This window comes from Palaemon carinicauda, chromosome 11, assembly GCF_036898095.1.
Source record: "Palaemon carinicauda isolate YSFRI2023 chromosome 11, ASM3689809v2, whole genome shotgun sequence".
In the NCBI taxonomy this organism is placed as follows: Eukaryota; Metazoa; Arthropoda; class Malacostraca; order Decapoda; family Palaemonidae; genus Palaemon; species Palaemon carinicauda.
Window position 1 is genome coordinate 73,927,819 of NC_090735.1, and position 16,024 is coordinate 73,943,842.

Sequence of the window (16,024 nt, forward strand, 5' to 3'; positions counted from 1 at the left end):
ATTAATTGACAACTCAGATCAGTGACAGTGATTTCTTTCGGGAATGGAAAAGATGTAGGAAGTTCGTGTGTCAAAATAAGTAATAAAAAAAAAATCATGTTAGAATGTTAAGGTATGCATAGGTCCCAAGACCAAGAGCTGGCTTATTTCCATAAGAGCATTGCAATCCAGTGAAATGTTATTAGTATGCATGTGAATTCAGGATCAGCATTAACATCACGTTGCGTAATGCATGCAAACTGAATGCCTGCCTATTCACTATTTCTGCTGGTGTGTTGCAATTCGGCCTTCAAAGGAAATATTTCCCGTGCTGCCTTTAACATTCAGTCTTGCCTTTGCATAGTGAACCCCACCCCCCACCCCCACCCCCCACACTCTCTCTCTCTCTCTCTCTCTCTCTCTCTCTCTCTCTCTCTCTCTCTCTCTCTTCCAGTAATGTTTTTAGATTCAGTCTTCTCTCTCTCTCTCTCTCTCTCTCTCTCTCTCTCTCTCTCTCTCTCTCTCTCTCTCTCTCAGCACTGTTATGAGATGAGAGAGCTTGGCGATGGGATAAAGGGTTAGGCAATGGTAGCGGGGAGGTTTTCTTCAACCTTGCCGCTAAGACCAGCTCTGACAATTCAGACTAGGAACAGACCATTATTAACTCTTCTACGTTTTCATATTTCTGTTTTGCTCTCTTTCACAACCCTTTTATCCAGTTGCTCAACTTTCAATTTCTCCAGGCTTAGAAAAGTAAACGAATAAAAGAATAAAGAAATAAAAATAAATCTATATATTTAGATACGATGAATATTTATATTTAGTCTATGCGCATATAGACATTAAGGAGCTGTCAGCTACCTCATGCGGCAGAACTCGCTCACAGGTTTGGAGAGACTGGGACGGAGGAATCCCAGGGTGACAGGGGACGCAGAAATGGAATAGTAATATTAGTGCACCGCAAAGCACATTCCTGATGTGTAATAGCTGACCACTCCCTGTGACCAACCCCTAGTGAAATAGGCTCAACTGTTTTTGAGGATTACATAGCTTTTGTGCCTTGTTGAAGTCCTGGCCAATTAAAAGGCCCAGTTGTTGCTTCTTGGTAATACTCATTAGTACCTAAGAGTCTGGCTGTTCTTGGATGTCCAAGAATCCTAGGAATCGCCAGTCTTCCACTGTCAATCCTGGCTGGAAAACAGACTTCTGCCTTGTGTTACTCAGTTGGGAGCTGCAGCACGTTAGGGACAGCCGAACGTTGAGGAGACTTAACTATTGATTTAGAAGCACTCAAGGGAGGTTGGGGACAGAAAAAATAGAAAGTCATCCAGGATTAAGTAGTTGCGGCAGCAGGTGGGTAACTATCAGCCACTCTAGCCCCCTCTTTTTATAGTAGTGGTCACAAAGCTATTGATGATAGAAGTTATCAATTGAGTTTTCCAAATATATACACATTAGACAGTATTGTCTGGCCCGTGTGTCTCACAAGCTAGTACACTGTGAGGGTACTTTCTTTTTTATGGCCTATCTTGCTCTACCCCCCACTGTTAACAAAACCTGTTTAAGCCTGTTTTTTCATGAATTATTTTATTTGACACCAATGTAGGAGTGAACCATTTGATTGTAACTGAGAGGCAAGGTGAATGCAATGATCTTCCTTTCAACAGATAGCGAGTTCATATATAACAGATTCAGGACAAGAAAGTCACAAAAATTAAAAAAAAAAAAAAACTCCATTTTGCGAGCGAGCTTCAAGCTCATTTGCAGCGTTGCCGATTCTCCTTAATCCCGATGCCTTCGCTTCACCAAGAGACGAGAAGGAAAATGACAAACAGGAGATATGGCATAAACGCTGCCACATCTTCAATGGGTCAGTTCACTGAGACCTTCTGGTCTAATCCTATTAAATGCTTGAAGATTAGCTCCCACAATAGCCTTCTGTAAACACCATAGAGAGTTCCCCGCGTCCTGTTTCTCGCCCAGAAGAAAGAACAATGCCATACAATATCTCAGATTTTCTTTTTTTAAATGGGAAATGCATAATGAAACTGTTAAATTTGAAATTGACCAAGCAATCAAACGTGTCACAGATGCAACCAACATATCAGAAACGACTTTGTTTCAGATTTGCGAGGAAAATTGGGTCAAGGATATTAAGCATACTGATAACATTATAAAGGAAGACATGAAAAATGACGTCTGTATTAACTAATTCATTGAATCTTTTGTAATAGAACTAACTTTATCTGTCTAAGAGTATCCATAACCACATTTGCTAACTGAACCTTTGTTGTCCAAAAATTTCATGCATTAATTAAATAAATTCTAAAACAATACAATCACCGATGTAAATTTACTATACTCAACTTAGTTAATTAAATTCTTTGTAAAGAATCCTGTCTTTTAATAATCAATCGGAATTGAGAGATTAATTTATTTAGTATAAAAAATTAAGATTATTTCCGCTAGTGTGATAATTTTTTTATAACAATTTTGCTCTTTGTTATATCTAAAAGTCTCATCTTGTCAAGATGTGGTTGAAAACAAAAAGAGCGAAGGAAGCAATTTAGAGAGGGTATCAAATTATAGGATTATATTCTTAGACTGTTCAAATCAGCGTGAATGACTTATTAGCTGACCCTTCTCTCCTTTTCTTGGCTCGCCCATGATTAAAGCGGTCAAGCCAGGTATGCTTTAAAATGGCCCAAGAGAACTGGCAACGCTGCAAATGGGCCCAGAGCTCGCTCCTAAAAATGGTTTGACTATAGTAGGTTTAAATGGCACGTTTCCGATCCATAAGAATTGATCCATTCCAATTGGGTACCCCTTAACTTATCTCCACTCCTCTCCCTTATCCCCATTGGATACTCCTAACCGAACTCCACCCCTTCCCTTAACCTCATTGGCTACCCCTAACCTAATTCCAACCCCTATCCTAAACCTCATTGGCTACCCCTAACCTAACTCCAGCTCTCTCTCTCTCTCTCTCTCTCTCTCTCTCTCTCTCTCTCTCTCTCTCTCTCTCTCTCTCTCTTTCTAACCTAACCTAAACTAACTCAACCTAACCTAACCTCACAAATTGAGTGAAATAATACCTAACTTCAAGTCTATCATTCAACCTTAAAATAGTTATCATTATATTTTATAATTATTGTTTATAATATTATCATTTTCTTATCCGAAAATTATTGCTAATGTTATCATATTTTTAGAAATTATTGGAATTATCATTATTTATAAAATTATTGTCCCTTTTGAGAATATGAAAATTATTGAAATTATTCTAACTTTAAAATACTCCTGGATTATTATTATTATTATTATTATTATTATTATTATTATTATTATTATTATTATTATTATTATTATTATTATTATTATAAATAAATCTCATCCAGTGAGAGGATTTCAAACATATTTGAAGAGTGTTAAACTTATCTACTTTTCGTCTGTTATGTCATCTGTCTATGATACTGCCCAACCTGAACAGACAGACACAAGCATAGTCTTCCCGTCCAATAACTAAACGTCTGTGTGTCATCTTTCTCGTGATTATAAGATACTCCATCTCATAATAGATAAACTCTATGATTATTAAAATTAGAAATTGAATCTTTTCACAGTATTTTAGTTTATGTGATATACAGTCAGACTTATTTTTTTTATATACATGTATTTCTTGTTTCTCTCACTTATAATTAAAACATATCTATATAATAAGTATATAAATAATTATAGTCTAATAATTAATAACCGATGCGTAGGTTCAGAATTCACATACAAATTTTAATCGGTTTTGTTGGAATCCTTCTAATGTCAGCTTTGTGAGGTTGCTGAAGTTCGTCATAGTCCTCCTTAACGTGGTCCTTACAGTTTTCGACCCGTTCGACGTTTTCATTTTCATTCTTCCTTCACTTGGTTGGCAGCCTTATTAGGTATAATACAAATAACTCATTAGACTCATGGCGACACCTTAATTAAGGAATAAATTAAAATAATGAGTATCCCATGTCCCTAATTATTAAATGAATAAAAAAGAAAATAGATTTAACTCACCAGAAATGGATATAAATGAACTTGCACAAACGTGTGACATCCACTATTAAGACCATTTGTAATAAATAGACTTAAGAATGTTTATAATTATCCTACGTTCAGGATTCTCATACGAATTTTAATAAAATATAAAGGAAAATTAATGCAGAAAATTAATGCAGTTGAAGGATCCAGATGGAACACATGAAAAATAGTAAATATGGGGTTATTTGTCAGCCGTAGAGAATTGGGTAATATTAGTCACTTTACCCCATATTCCGCAGGTGTTGGAGGAGCCAAGAATATAATCAATATTAACAGCGTTTATAATTGCCTCATCACTAATTGTTTTTTTTTATCATAACAGCCAGGCCGGAAATTCAGCCAGGACATTTGCATAGAGATGTTAGGAATAAGATAAGGAGTAATATTAATATTAACTTTAACCTGAGAGAGAATCCTGGGAGGCCATAATGACTATTGAGAAAGCTAATGACATTAACATTTACATATATGCCTTAAAAAAATAGAGACTGCCAATAAGGTGAATAACAAAAATGATTACATCGTTCATTTAGCCAGGACACTCATTTTGTTACTCTCTTACTAATAAATGATGACCATGTTGCCTTTATTGGAAACCTGCTCACTTTCCTGAAGTATCTGTGCAAACATCAGAGTCAAGTATGTCATAAGAGGATTCAAAATATATGCAAAAAATTCTTAACATTCTTTTCCTCAGATGACCTCTGTCGCTCGCATACTCCCTCCTGCCAATGTATGATAACAGTGTCTTACAACCTTGCGGTTCCTATAAAACCCTTAAGAACAAGGCTGCCTTTCTTAAAAGGTGTCACATTGCTATCATGGATCTTGAGGTGTATAATATATGCACACCTGGTGATCAGCAAATAGTATCTAAACAAAAGCACTTTGCTTATGCGTATGTTATCATTAATGGTAGAACATGTGAACATGTAAGTCACAGAACATGACACCGGGATGACTGCATTGTTGTGATGATGAATAATTTGAGAAGCATCTGGAAGGATATTTGCGAGAGTCTGCCAGAAAATCCCCTTCATATGACTAAGAAAAGCTTGAGGGATTTCCAAGAGGCTGTTGAGTGTGATGTATGTAAAATTAAATCTAATGAGAATACGCGTAAAAATTGACATAATCTACATTACTTACAATATGTAATCATAAAATTGTTCTATGCGATAAATGCAATCTTAACATTAAAGATGTTTTTCCAACCCTTCGAGTATGGTCACCTAATTTGCTCTATGATTTATCCCTCAAATTAAAGCATGCCTCTCTACAATTTACATTTAATAACTTAAAGAAAGACGGGTTAACATTTTATCATGGTACTTTAGGCAGGACAAGATTTGTATATATAGTAAGGGGCAGCATTTCCAGCCTGGCTAGGAGTCATATTCGTAATAATGGCTCACTGCATATAACAATTCGATTGTTGGAGGGATATACAGATGAAGTATAGGACTGATACCCTTGACTGGTAAACATTTCTACCATTACGATTATGTTACAGGGTATGATACCCTTCTTAAGGATGGTATCCCACCAAGACCTGAATTCAATAATAGGTTAACGAGCTCCTCTATTTCTGAAAATGATTACGAACATATTAAATCCGTATGGAATGCTTCGCAATGTGGTAATCTCCTTGACTATACCTTATTATACCTGCTAGTTGATGTTGCAATGCTGGGAGATTTTTTTTATTTTGGACATTGAGAGAGGCCTTATTTTCTTCATTCCGCTAGACTGCACATATTTCCTAACCTGCACTTATCTCTCTGGAGGCCTTTCTTTACATAACATGTATAAAACTACCTCTCATCAATGATGGCGTGCTGTATCAACTTATCACAGAAAATATTCAGAGGGTTCTGCAGTCTAAGCCGTCATCACGTAATTGACGACAATATTTTAATCAAGCCCAACTTCAATCCTTCATTAACTAAATCACAGTATATACTATACGCAGATTTCACCTCTATTTACCTGACCATCATAACAAAGTTCAGAATGCCACTTGATGATACTTCAGAGTTATCCCTCTCAGAACTGGATATCTTAAGGCAACGGGATATCTTGTCCATTGATGGACATGAAGTTATTCGTTATTTTATTCTATGTGACACTGAACATATTGAAGATTCTGTGGCTGTGACGACTGATGCCTTCCCCCTTGCTATGCAACATCTTAATATAACAAGGGATTGATCTAAAAATATTCTTAGGATGTCCTCAACGAACTGAATATTAACATCCCACGAAAAAATACGAAACTAGTGGGTACACACCTCCCCATGAATAATAAATTAATATGCCTTCCTCTCCTACAAACACTCATAAGGTTAGGGTTAAAAATTTTAACTATCAGGAAGGTGTATAAATTCAAACAGTAATATTACCCTCATGAGTATATAGCAGGATGTGCAGCTATGTGGCCGAGGGAGATTGATTGTAATAAGAAGTCCACTATAAAGGTTATGATGAATTTTCACTTTGGGGTTACGATTAAAAATCAGTTAAACTACTCAGCCAGGAGTATAATCGTCAATAATGAAGACACGCTCCTCCAAAATGTCTCTAAACATTTATTCAAGTCAGTTGAAGTTATCAGTGAGGATAAAGTAGTTGTGAATCACACCATGACAATAATCCCCATCTCCTCCTCCTCCTCCTCCTCCTACACATTCTTCCCCCTCTACATCTAGGATGGTATCATTACAGACTGGTATCCCTCCCACAGGCTGCACCAAATGGAGGGGAACGCACAACAATCTCAATTCACACAAGAAGAGAAGGGGTATGCAGGTTAGAATAACTCTCACAGAGGTTGAAAATTTTGAGGATGGTGAAGACTTCACCCCTTAAACGTTACTTCCGGCTACAACTGCACACCACTCACTTTTTTTTTTTGAATACTCTCCTTCTCTCCTTTGAGTCATGGTAAATAGCCCTGACTGTGACAATGGCCTGATTCAACTCCGTAAATACATCTGTAACACATCTGGTTTTTAATCGGAATACCATCACCATTATTTCCACAATGTTTATACTGTAGTATCTCGCTTCTAAGTTATGGAAATACAATATTAAAAATGCCTTGTGTAAATAGATTTAGCTAAAGAATAAACAATGTCTACAGTTGGTCACACCTGAATGATGTCAATACAAAACTTTGAAACTATGTAAATAAAAGGAAAAAAAAAAAATTTTTCCCCTTTTTTTAGAAATTAGAAATCCAGTGTTTCATTAAACTAAACAACCCCATAATATAATTTATAGATAGGTGTATGTTGAGATAGTTCCTCATTGGCACTTATATCTCCACAATGATAATTTTAACCTTCCCTAAAGATCTGTCAAATTTATTTTCCTCCCCATCCAGGATAATAATAGCTGGATATAGTAACTCAGGGAAGACACAGTTAGCTCGAAAGATTATGGAAATAATATCATGAAGTCTTTCACACCATCCTGTACTGGAGTAGATGGCCATCCCTTAGGGCAGCATACCGGGATTAGAAATAAGTTTAGGATTATTAAGTAGATACTGAATCGTTTTGAATCTACAGACAGTGCTATAGATCTTGGTTTATTATTCGAACTTGATTATTGTTTTATAGAGGCCTGTGATAATAAATTTGTCACTCAAGGATTCACCGTGGGTCGAAGCTCAAATATTTCAGTAATATTTATAACTCACACTGTATTCTATTTGGGTAAATTTAGAAGTACAAGTCTGAATTGATCTCACTATGTATTAATGAGGAATAGAGATAATGGTCAGATTGAAATACTCGGACATCAGCTGTATGGCAAGAGGAATGGTCCTGACTTTGCTGAAATATATAGAAGGGCCATATATCATAGTAAGTCTGGCTTTTTTATCAGTGGATCTAGGACTGAACACTCCAGAAGAATTACAGCTTTGTACTTACATATTTGGGGAGACCGAGTATCAAGTCATTCTTCAATAGTGAGGAAAAAGCATAAGTCGATTTTAAAAAGATTTTTCGAGATTGTAAAGTTACCGAATCGCTACAGTGGTTTAGAGATATTATTCAAAATTGCGAGAAAGATGGATGAAAGCATTACCAGGAGCATTGTTAGAGGTTTTCTAGAAAGCCAGTCATCTTATATCTTACATAAAATCACGCGGAGGAAGTTCTCCATGAAGAGAGTACGTTCACCCAAGCCTAGAGCTATAGCTGGTTGTGGTCTTACCGACATGTCGAGACTTGTAAGATACAACCGCGGTTATGAATATCTTTTAATAGTTATTGATATATTTTCATGCTATCTTCAAGTAACAGCCCTAAAGAAGAGGGATGGCCAAGATGTGATGCAGGCACTCAAAACTGTCCTCGACAGTGACAATTTTAAGGGAGTGTGACGTCTGAACTCAGATAAAGAAGGGAATTATATAATAGACACATTCATCACGTCAGTATCTCGTTGGGAAAAAAATAGTTGTATAGTGTGCATTCAAGAGAGATAGAGTCTTTTTATTGCTGAATAGGTGATTAGAACATTAAAGATTAAAATTAACAAACACTTAACTGATAATAATACCCTTAATTATATAAATGTGTTCAATGATAATGTCACCAGTTATAATGATTCCCCACATCGCGGGTTAGGGGTCTATTATTATCATTACTAGCTAAGCTACAATCCTAGTTGGAAAAGCAAGATTCTATAAGTCCAAGGCTACAACAGGGATAAATAGTCCAGTCAGGAAAGTAAATAAGGAAATAAATAAATGGCATAAGAAGTAATGAACAATTAAAATAAAATATTTTAAGAACATTAACAACATTAAAACAGATATTTCATATATAAACTATAAAAGGACTTATCAGCTTGTTCAACATAAAAACATTAACTGCAAGTTTGAACTTCTAAAGTTTTACTGATTCAACTTGGTCACTGCTGGAATAAAAGTTCTAGAGAGTTGAGTATTGACCCTCATGATGGAGAAGGCCAGACTATTAGAATTAACGGCATGCCTAGTATTACGAACAGGATGGAACTGTCCGGGAAGATCTGAATGTAAAGAATAGTCAGAATTATAAAATATCTTATGCAACATGCATAATGAACTAATTGAACGACGGTGCCAGATCAGGAATAAGAAATTAAATAAACCGCAAGTTCCTGTCCAACAAATTAAGATGAGAATCAGTAGCTGAAGACCAGACATGAGAAAAATACTCAAAACAAGGTAGAATCAAAGAATTAAAACACTTCTTCAGAATAGATTAATCACTGAAAATCTTAAAAGACTTTCTCGATAAGCCAATTTTTTTTGCAATTGAAGAAGACAGACCTAATGTGTTTCTCAAAAGTAAATTTGCTAATCAGACCCCCAATCAGATTCACGCACTAATTGCGAGAGAAAATGTGGAAATTAAATTTATGAGAAGGTATATTAAGAGGATCAACGGCCTGCCTAACGAGGGTTTCAATCAATTTAAGTGTTTTTGAGAGACTTTGAAGTAGCCACATATGGGTGGTCGGAAAGAGGAAAAGCTATTCAAGTAATTAGATTGCTGAAAAATGCTCCAGCAATGAAGGTGATGTGTTGGCTACAAGACAGTTTAAGAAGTTATACTGAAATAAAACTGCGTTTAATTGAGAAGTAGGTCTTGCCTGATGCGAGAAAGGGGGACATAAAAGAAAATTACAAACCCAAAATTTGGAAGGTGAATCCGTTCTCAGTTTTGCAACCCGTATTTATGTGGTTATTTATTCAATGACAATCGCTTGTTAGCAGATGTAGCGAATGCGATACAAAATCTTTTAGACAGTTTGCCAGATGAAAAAATTACTGGGAATAACTGTCCCGATACCGAGAAGCTGGCAGCAATGAGAGGTACTCATCAACCCCCAAAGTGGAAGAGGGGAGAACGCAGTAAGCAGGAAAGAAGAGTCTTCAGATGCTGGCAGTGTGGGGGAGAGGGGCACCGACGAGTGGAGTGCTCCACCCAAGGATATCCCTATTGTTACACTTGTCAGGCCTACCATCATCTATCTCGAGAGTGCCTAGCAAAAACCGCCGATGGTGGGCGAGCTGTGGCACTTGCACATCTCCCTCCGCACAAAATCAGAGGAAAAAAAAACAGAGGAGGGGGGAGACGAGGGAGATCGATAACCCCCCCCCCTCCCCATGACATCACAAGCAGCAGCCGAGGCAGCGGTCCCAACGATGACGGACTTAGAGCAGACACTGGGACCTCCATCGGTACCCATGACCTCACCCCAGCAGCACTAGGGAGCAGTGGCGTTGCAGCTGAGGTCATTGGCCCGTGTCCCATATATCGCAATGGCCGTCTACGAATGTTAGCAGTTAGGATTGACCTACCAGATAAATCCATTTGAGCGCTGATCGACACAGGGGCCAGCGTTTCATCGATTGAAAAAAGATTCTCCTCAAACCCACTATAATCAGCGACATTCCTCGTCCTTGACACGTCAGGAGGAAATAAAATATGCATAAGCCATACAACGACCGTCAACATTAAGGTGGGATCTGTGAAGTTTATACATGATTCTTTTATCTTGCCCACCATGGGGATTCCAGGAATTGAGGCTATTTTAGGAATAGATTTCATTTCTAGTAATCAACTATGCATTTTTGGGGGAAAAGATAAAATAACAGTAAAAGCAGGAGGGTGTATTTTGCCGATAGAAAGTCATAAGAGAGTAAGTGCTTCTGCGGGCATGGACAGACATTTAAGTAAGGTAACAGCTGTACCTGAGAGAGGAGAAGTGTTGTCTCCCCTGACACTTATGAGCATATCAGTGACCCCATGACGCCCTCTTCCGGAAGGAACCAAGGTCGTTGTTAAACCCCATGACAATTGGGCGCATGTAATTTTAGAGGGCTTATCAGAAATAAAAGAGAACAGAGCGGATATAACGATAGCAAATAAAAGAGTTGTGTTAGGAAGTGATTCTGTGTGTGAATTAGAGTTGTGTGAAATTGCTAATAATGGGATCTTAGAATTTGATTATGCAAGCGCAAAAACTATGTCCGTCAGAATATCAACCTGCAGTTAGTGACATTATCAGTAATTATTGCGATGTAATTGCAATTGGAGATGAACCACCCGGGAGGATTGATCGATTTCCCTTTAGCATTGAAACTGGCCAGGCGGAGCCAATAAGGTCTAGGTCTTATAAGGTACCCATTCATTTCTAGGGAGAGATAGAAAGGGAAATTAGTAAAGTAAGGGAACAAGGGATAATCGAGGAGAGCGAATCCCCCTGAGCTTCTCCAATTGCAGCTGTTAGGAAAAAGGATGGGTCGGTAAGATTGTGTGTTGATTATAGGAAGTTGAATGCAGTCACTAAGGATAATGCATTCCATTGCCTGCAATCGAAGAATTACTTGTGAAGGTACGGGAAAGTAAATATTTCACAATTGTTGATTTGATACCTGGATACTATCAAATACCCATTCAGGAAGAGAGTAAATGTAAAATGGCATTTATAACTAACAATCAACTATTTCAGTTTCGGTGTTAAAAATGCTCAAAGTAATTTTTCTAGAGTAATGATGGCGGTTTTGTCTTCCTTAATTGGCCATTTATGTTGTTGTTTATTTAGACAATATCAATATTACAGGGAAAACGGCCGAAGAACATAATAATAATATTCGTAAAGTTTTAGAATTATTGCAACGTAATGGTATGAAAATAAATTTGTCAAAGTGCAATTTTTTCGGTAAACAAGTCGAATTTTTAGGTCACAAAACAACCTCAGAAGGTATCCAACCCTGCCCCAGTGAAGTAGCGGCTATTAGAGATTTTCCCAGACCACGTAACCCGAAGGAATTAGCTGGGTTCCTTGGGCTCGCTGGGTATTACAGTAAATTCATAAGAGGTTTTGGAGAGAAAGCGAGACCCTTAGATGCTTTAAAGAAACAAAAAGTAATAAATTGGAGAGTGGAAGTAGAAAGGGCCTTTAACCATTTGAAAGCTGCCTTAACTAGAAATGACTTACTCGCATATACTACAGTTGATCGCCCGTTTTTAGTTACAACAGATGCGAGTAGGTTAGCTATTGGTGGAGTAGTTTCTCAACGAGATGATAAAGGTAGAGAGCGACCCATTTGTTTTACTTCGCATGCATTAAAAGGGGCAGAAAAGAATTATAGTGCATTCGATCGAGAGGCTTTGGCTATTCTTTGGGTTCTAGAGAGGCATCGGCGCATGCATTAAAAGGGGCAGAAAAAAATTATAGTGCATTCGATCGAGAGGCTTTGGCTATTCTCTTTATTAGGTCAGTCGATTGAGTTGCAAAGTGATCATCGCCCCTTATGTGATTTGTATTATAAAAATGATTTGATATCTCGACAAGCAAGATGGACCGAATGATTGTTAGAGTTTGATATAAAGGGTTTTCACCACATAGAAGGTAAGGCTAACAAGGTAGCTGATGCTCTCTGTAGAGGTGTAGTAATAGGAGTAACAACTAGGGCACAAAAGAGGAATGAAGAATGTAACCAAAATATTGAAGACCCCCATCAAAATAGAGAAAATAGAGGACGGGATGTGAATTCTCCCGAGGAGCAATCAGAATACGCTCTGAGAGAGAGGAGAGACAGAGAGGGAGAGAGTTATAGATATTAGGGAGAGAGAGAGAGATATGAGCGGTGAAGGTGAATATATGTGGGTGGCCGAGGACATGACCAATGGTGTCCAGAATGAATGCCCTGATGATGCAGGTTTGATTCACTTAGAAGGTTGGGACATAAAATAAGTCAGAGAGGGACAGAAAAAAGAGGAATGGATGGAAAGAGTGTGAACAGTGATTAATGTGGAATCAGAAGAGTTGTTCTTGAGTTGTTTTTTGTCTAAAGCTGGAAAGTTGTTTGATGTTAGTGTTTGGTTTATTAAATCTATCAAGGAAAATAAATATATACGTGTATTCCAGCTTCAATATCGAAAGAGACCAAAAAAAAAAAAAGTGATTATGTAAGAGCTAATTAATCACCCTGCCATTATATACAATTGAAGCAAAATTCATGCTCAAAAACGACTGAATCCTGACATTTGCAGGTAAGAACGGGTCAGTCTTGGCATCCTAATATAAAGAGAGGGGTCATTTGACATTGTTGAAGTAAGAGTTATATCTTCACACCTAACTGGCTTATACTTTTGTGTAAAACAAAATAATGTTGGTCAGTCTCCGTACATTATAATCATGCATTGACCAGAAAAATATACTAAAGAAAATGGCAATCTTTGCCATTTCTCGATAAGACTACGGCAGTGCCCTTGTACATCCTAAAGTAATCATAATTTCTGTAAAGAAAAATGACATTGTTCTTCTTGTATTAATTTATGTCTTTGAAATAAAAGTAATGCTCAAGATAGGTCGAACTCTAGCATTTCAGATAAAAAGAGGTTATTTGACGCTTTTAATGTAGTCACACATCTTCAATTAAATATCTATGCTTATATAATGTTCACATTAAGAGGAACTCAATGTTTAAATTAACATGAAATTAATGTCTAAATGGTGTCTCTCAGTTGTCCATTACCACCAAGCTGTTCACATAAGACTAATTTATATAGCTGTCATCACTGTCTCAATAAAGTATCCATTTTTGTCGTCATCACCCAACTTCCCAATTGAAAAACTATTAGGAACAACACAGTCTTTACTTTACTTACTTTACTTTGATGGCTGCTTTTCCGGTCCCATACAGCAGGGGAACCCCACTCTCTACTGGACCTCCACTGTCGTTTTACCTTGTTCGCTCAGAATATTTAACGTTTCATATCGCGTATTGTTCATTTACTATTAAATGGTCACTGTCAAAGAACTCATGAAATAAGAAAGTCTTCAGTTTCCTCTTGAAAGCCTTAATGTCTTCCATCATACGAATGTTTCTTGGGAGTTTATTATATAGTCTCCAGGCCGCATATTTAAAGGCTCTGGAGACTAAAGTAGACATAAATATAGGTTCCAAGAGTTTGAAACCATCTGTAACTATTCTCGTGTCGACACGATTTGTTGGCTGCGCAGTATGTAGCAGTTCTCTTAAGTATTTTGGACGCCCGGCTATGATAACTTGGTGGGTTATTGTACACATTTTACCTTCTATTTTCGCTTTAATCGGCAGCCAGTGTAAATCTATTAGTATAGGGGTGATCCTTTCTCTAGGTGGGACAACTTTTATCAGTCTTGCTCCTCTGTTTATTATGTTTTGTAATTTCTTAAGTTGCATTTTGGGCAAATTGTATTGGATAGAGTTGCAGTAATCAATCCTCGTAATAACACAGTTTATCAAAAGTTTCTACAGAATTTTCGTCCCGGTACTCTTTTATAAACGCAATATTTCTTAGACGATAACCAGCAGTTTTATTAAATTATTTATTAGGGCATTTAGAGACAGGTTACAGTCAAGAAATACACCTAGATCTCGAACTTTACTAGATATCGCACCGAGTCATTATTTATGTTCATTTGAATATCACCTAAGTTTCTCGCGCTGTTTCTCTGGCCCACCACCATGAATTCAGTTTTGTTCTCATTTAATTTTAGTTGTTTAAATGTCATCCATTCTTTAACATTATCAAGGATTCGGTTTAGAGTTTCAGTAGTGTCATGTATATCATTTATGGAGAAGTAAAATTGTCATATGCAAATAGTTTAAACTTCATGCCATGCCTTTTTAGCATTTTCGATAGACCAATAATATAGATGCAGAATAAGATTGGGCCAAGTACACTCCCCTGGGGTACCCCTCGGTTTAAGGGTTCATATGATGAATAAGAGTTTCCAATTTGTACACAGTAATTTCTACCAGCTAAGTAGTCTTTTAGGTATTCGAAGGCTTGATCTTCAATGCCGATGGACCGTAGATCATTTAGTAGCAGTTCATGCACAACTGTATCAAAGCCAGCACTGAGATTGAGCAATATTAAGATAACACATTTATTTTCATCCATCATTTCTAGCATATCCTTTACAACAGAGCAGATGGCTGTCTCCGTAGAGTATAGGTTTCTGTAAGCAGATTGGTTGTCAGGTAAGACTTCTATTACTTCTAAGCAGCTGACTAGTTGTTCAAGAATTACATATTCAAGCACTTTTCAGACAAAGGATAGATTTGATATAGGTCTGGTATATGTAGCCCATTAAACCATATAATGTTATTGGAATTGTCTATAAATTGGTCCAAGCTGCATGTCCCATTCTGGCCACAAGATTTGTTCTTGCAATTTCTCCTTGACAGCAGATGTGCAAGGTGGTATACCACTTACGGCTATTACCTTCAATCAATGGAATGGCTCTTCTTCATTTTTTGTCATGTATGCCATCAGTAATACTTTGAATTGATGATAGCTAATTGGATCACCTTTCCTTGCACCACACAGAACATAGGTATATTCTTCAATCTCTTTGGTAGTAATGCTATCCACTGGTCCAGTTGTTAATATGGAGAATTCCTGGAGGAATATTCTATTATTCTGAATTATAGCAAATGAGCGTTTCTTCCAGTTTCTTTAAAAGACTGCAGCGTAGTCACGACCAGTGTATGCACTCAGGACCAAATTTTCAATCAATTGCAGAGATGCTAACATGTCTATTTCCCCTCCCGGAAGTTCACATGTCCATCCAGACATTTGACGTTACTCTTTACAAGTGGTGTAATGGTATGACTAAAATATTAGTGCCAGTTTCCCATACAACAATGTCACCGTTGGGCTTATCAATGTCAGCATCAGTCACATAAAGACACCTTGCACCTGTTACTGAGTGATTATACTTCAAATACATATTTGATTGTTTCTTCACTCGACCATTCAGTACTTCACAGTACTTGAAGCATTCGCAATCAACACCTATAAAAAATTCTCTGTCATTTGATACTGATGTGTGATGTTCTGAAGACCAATCGCTCATGAAAAAGCGATAGCTCTTACTTGAACAATGATGATTTCGGGAT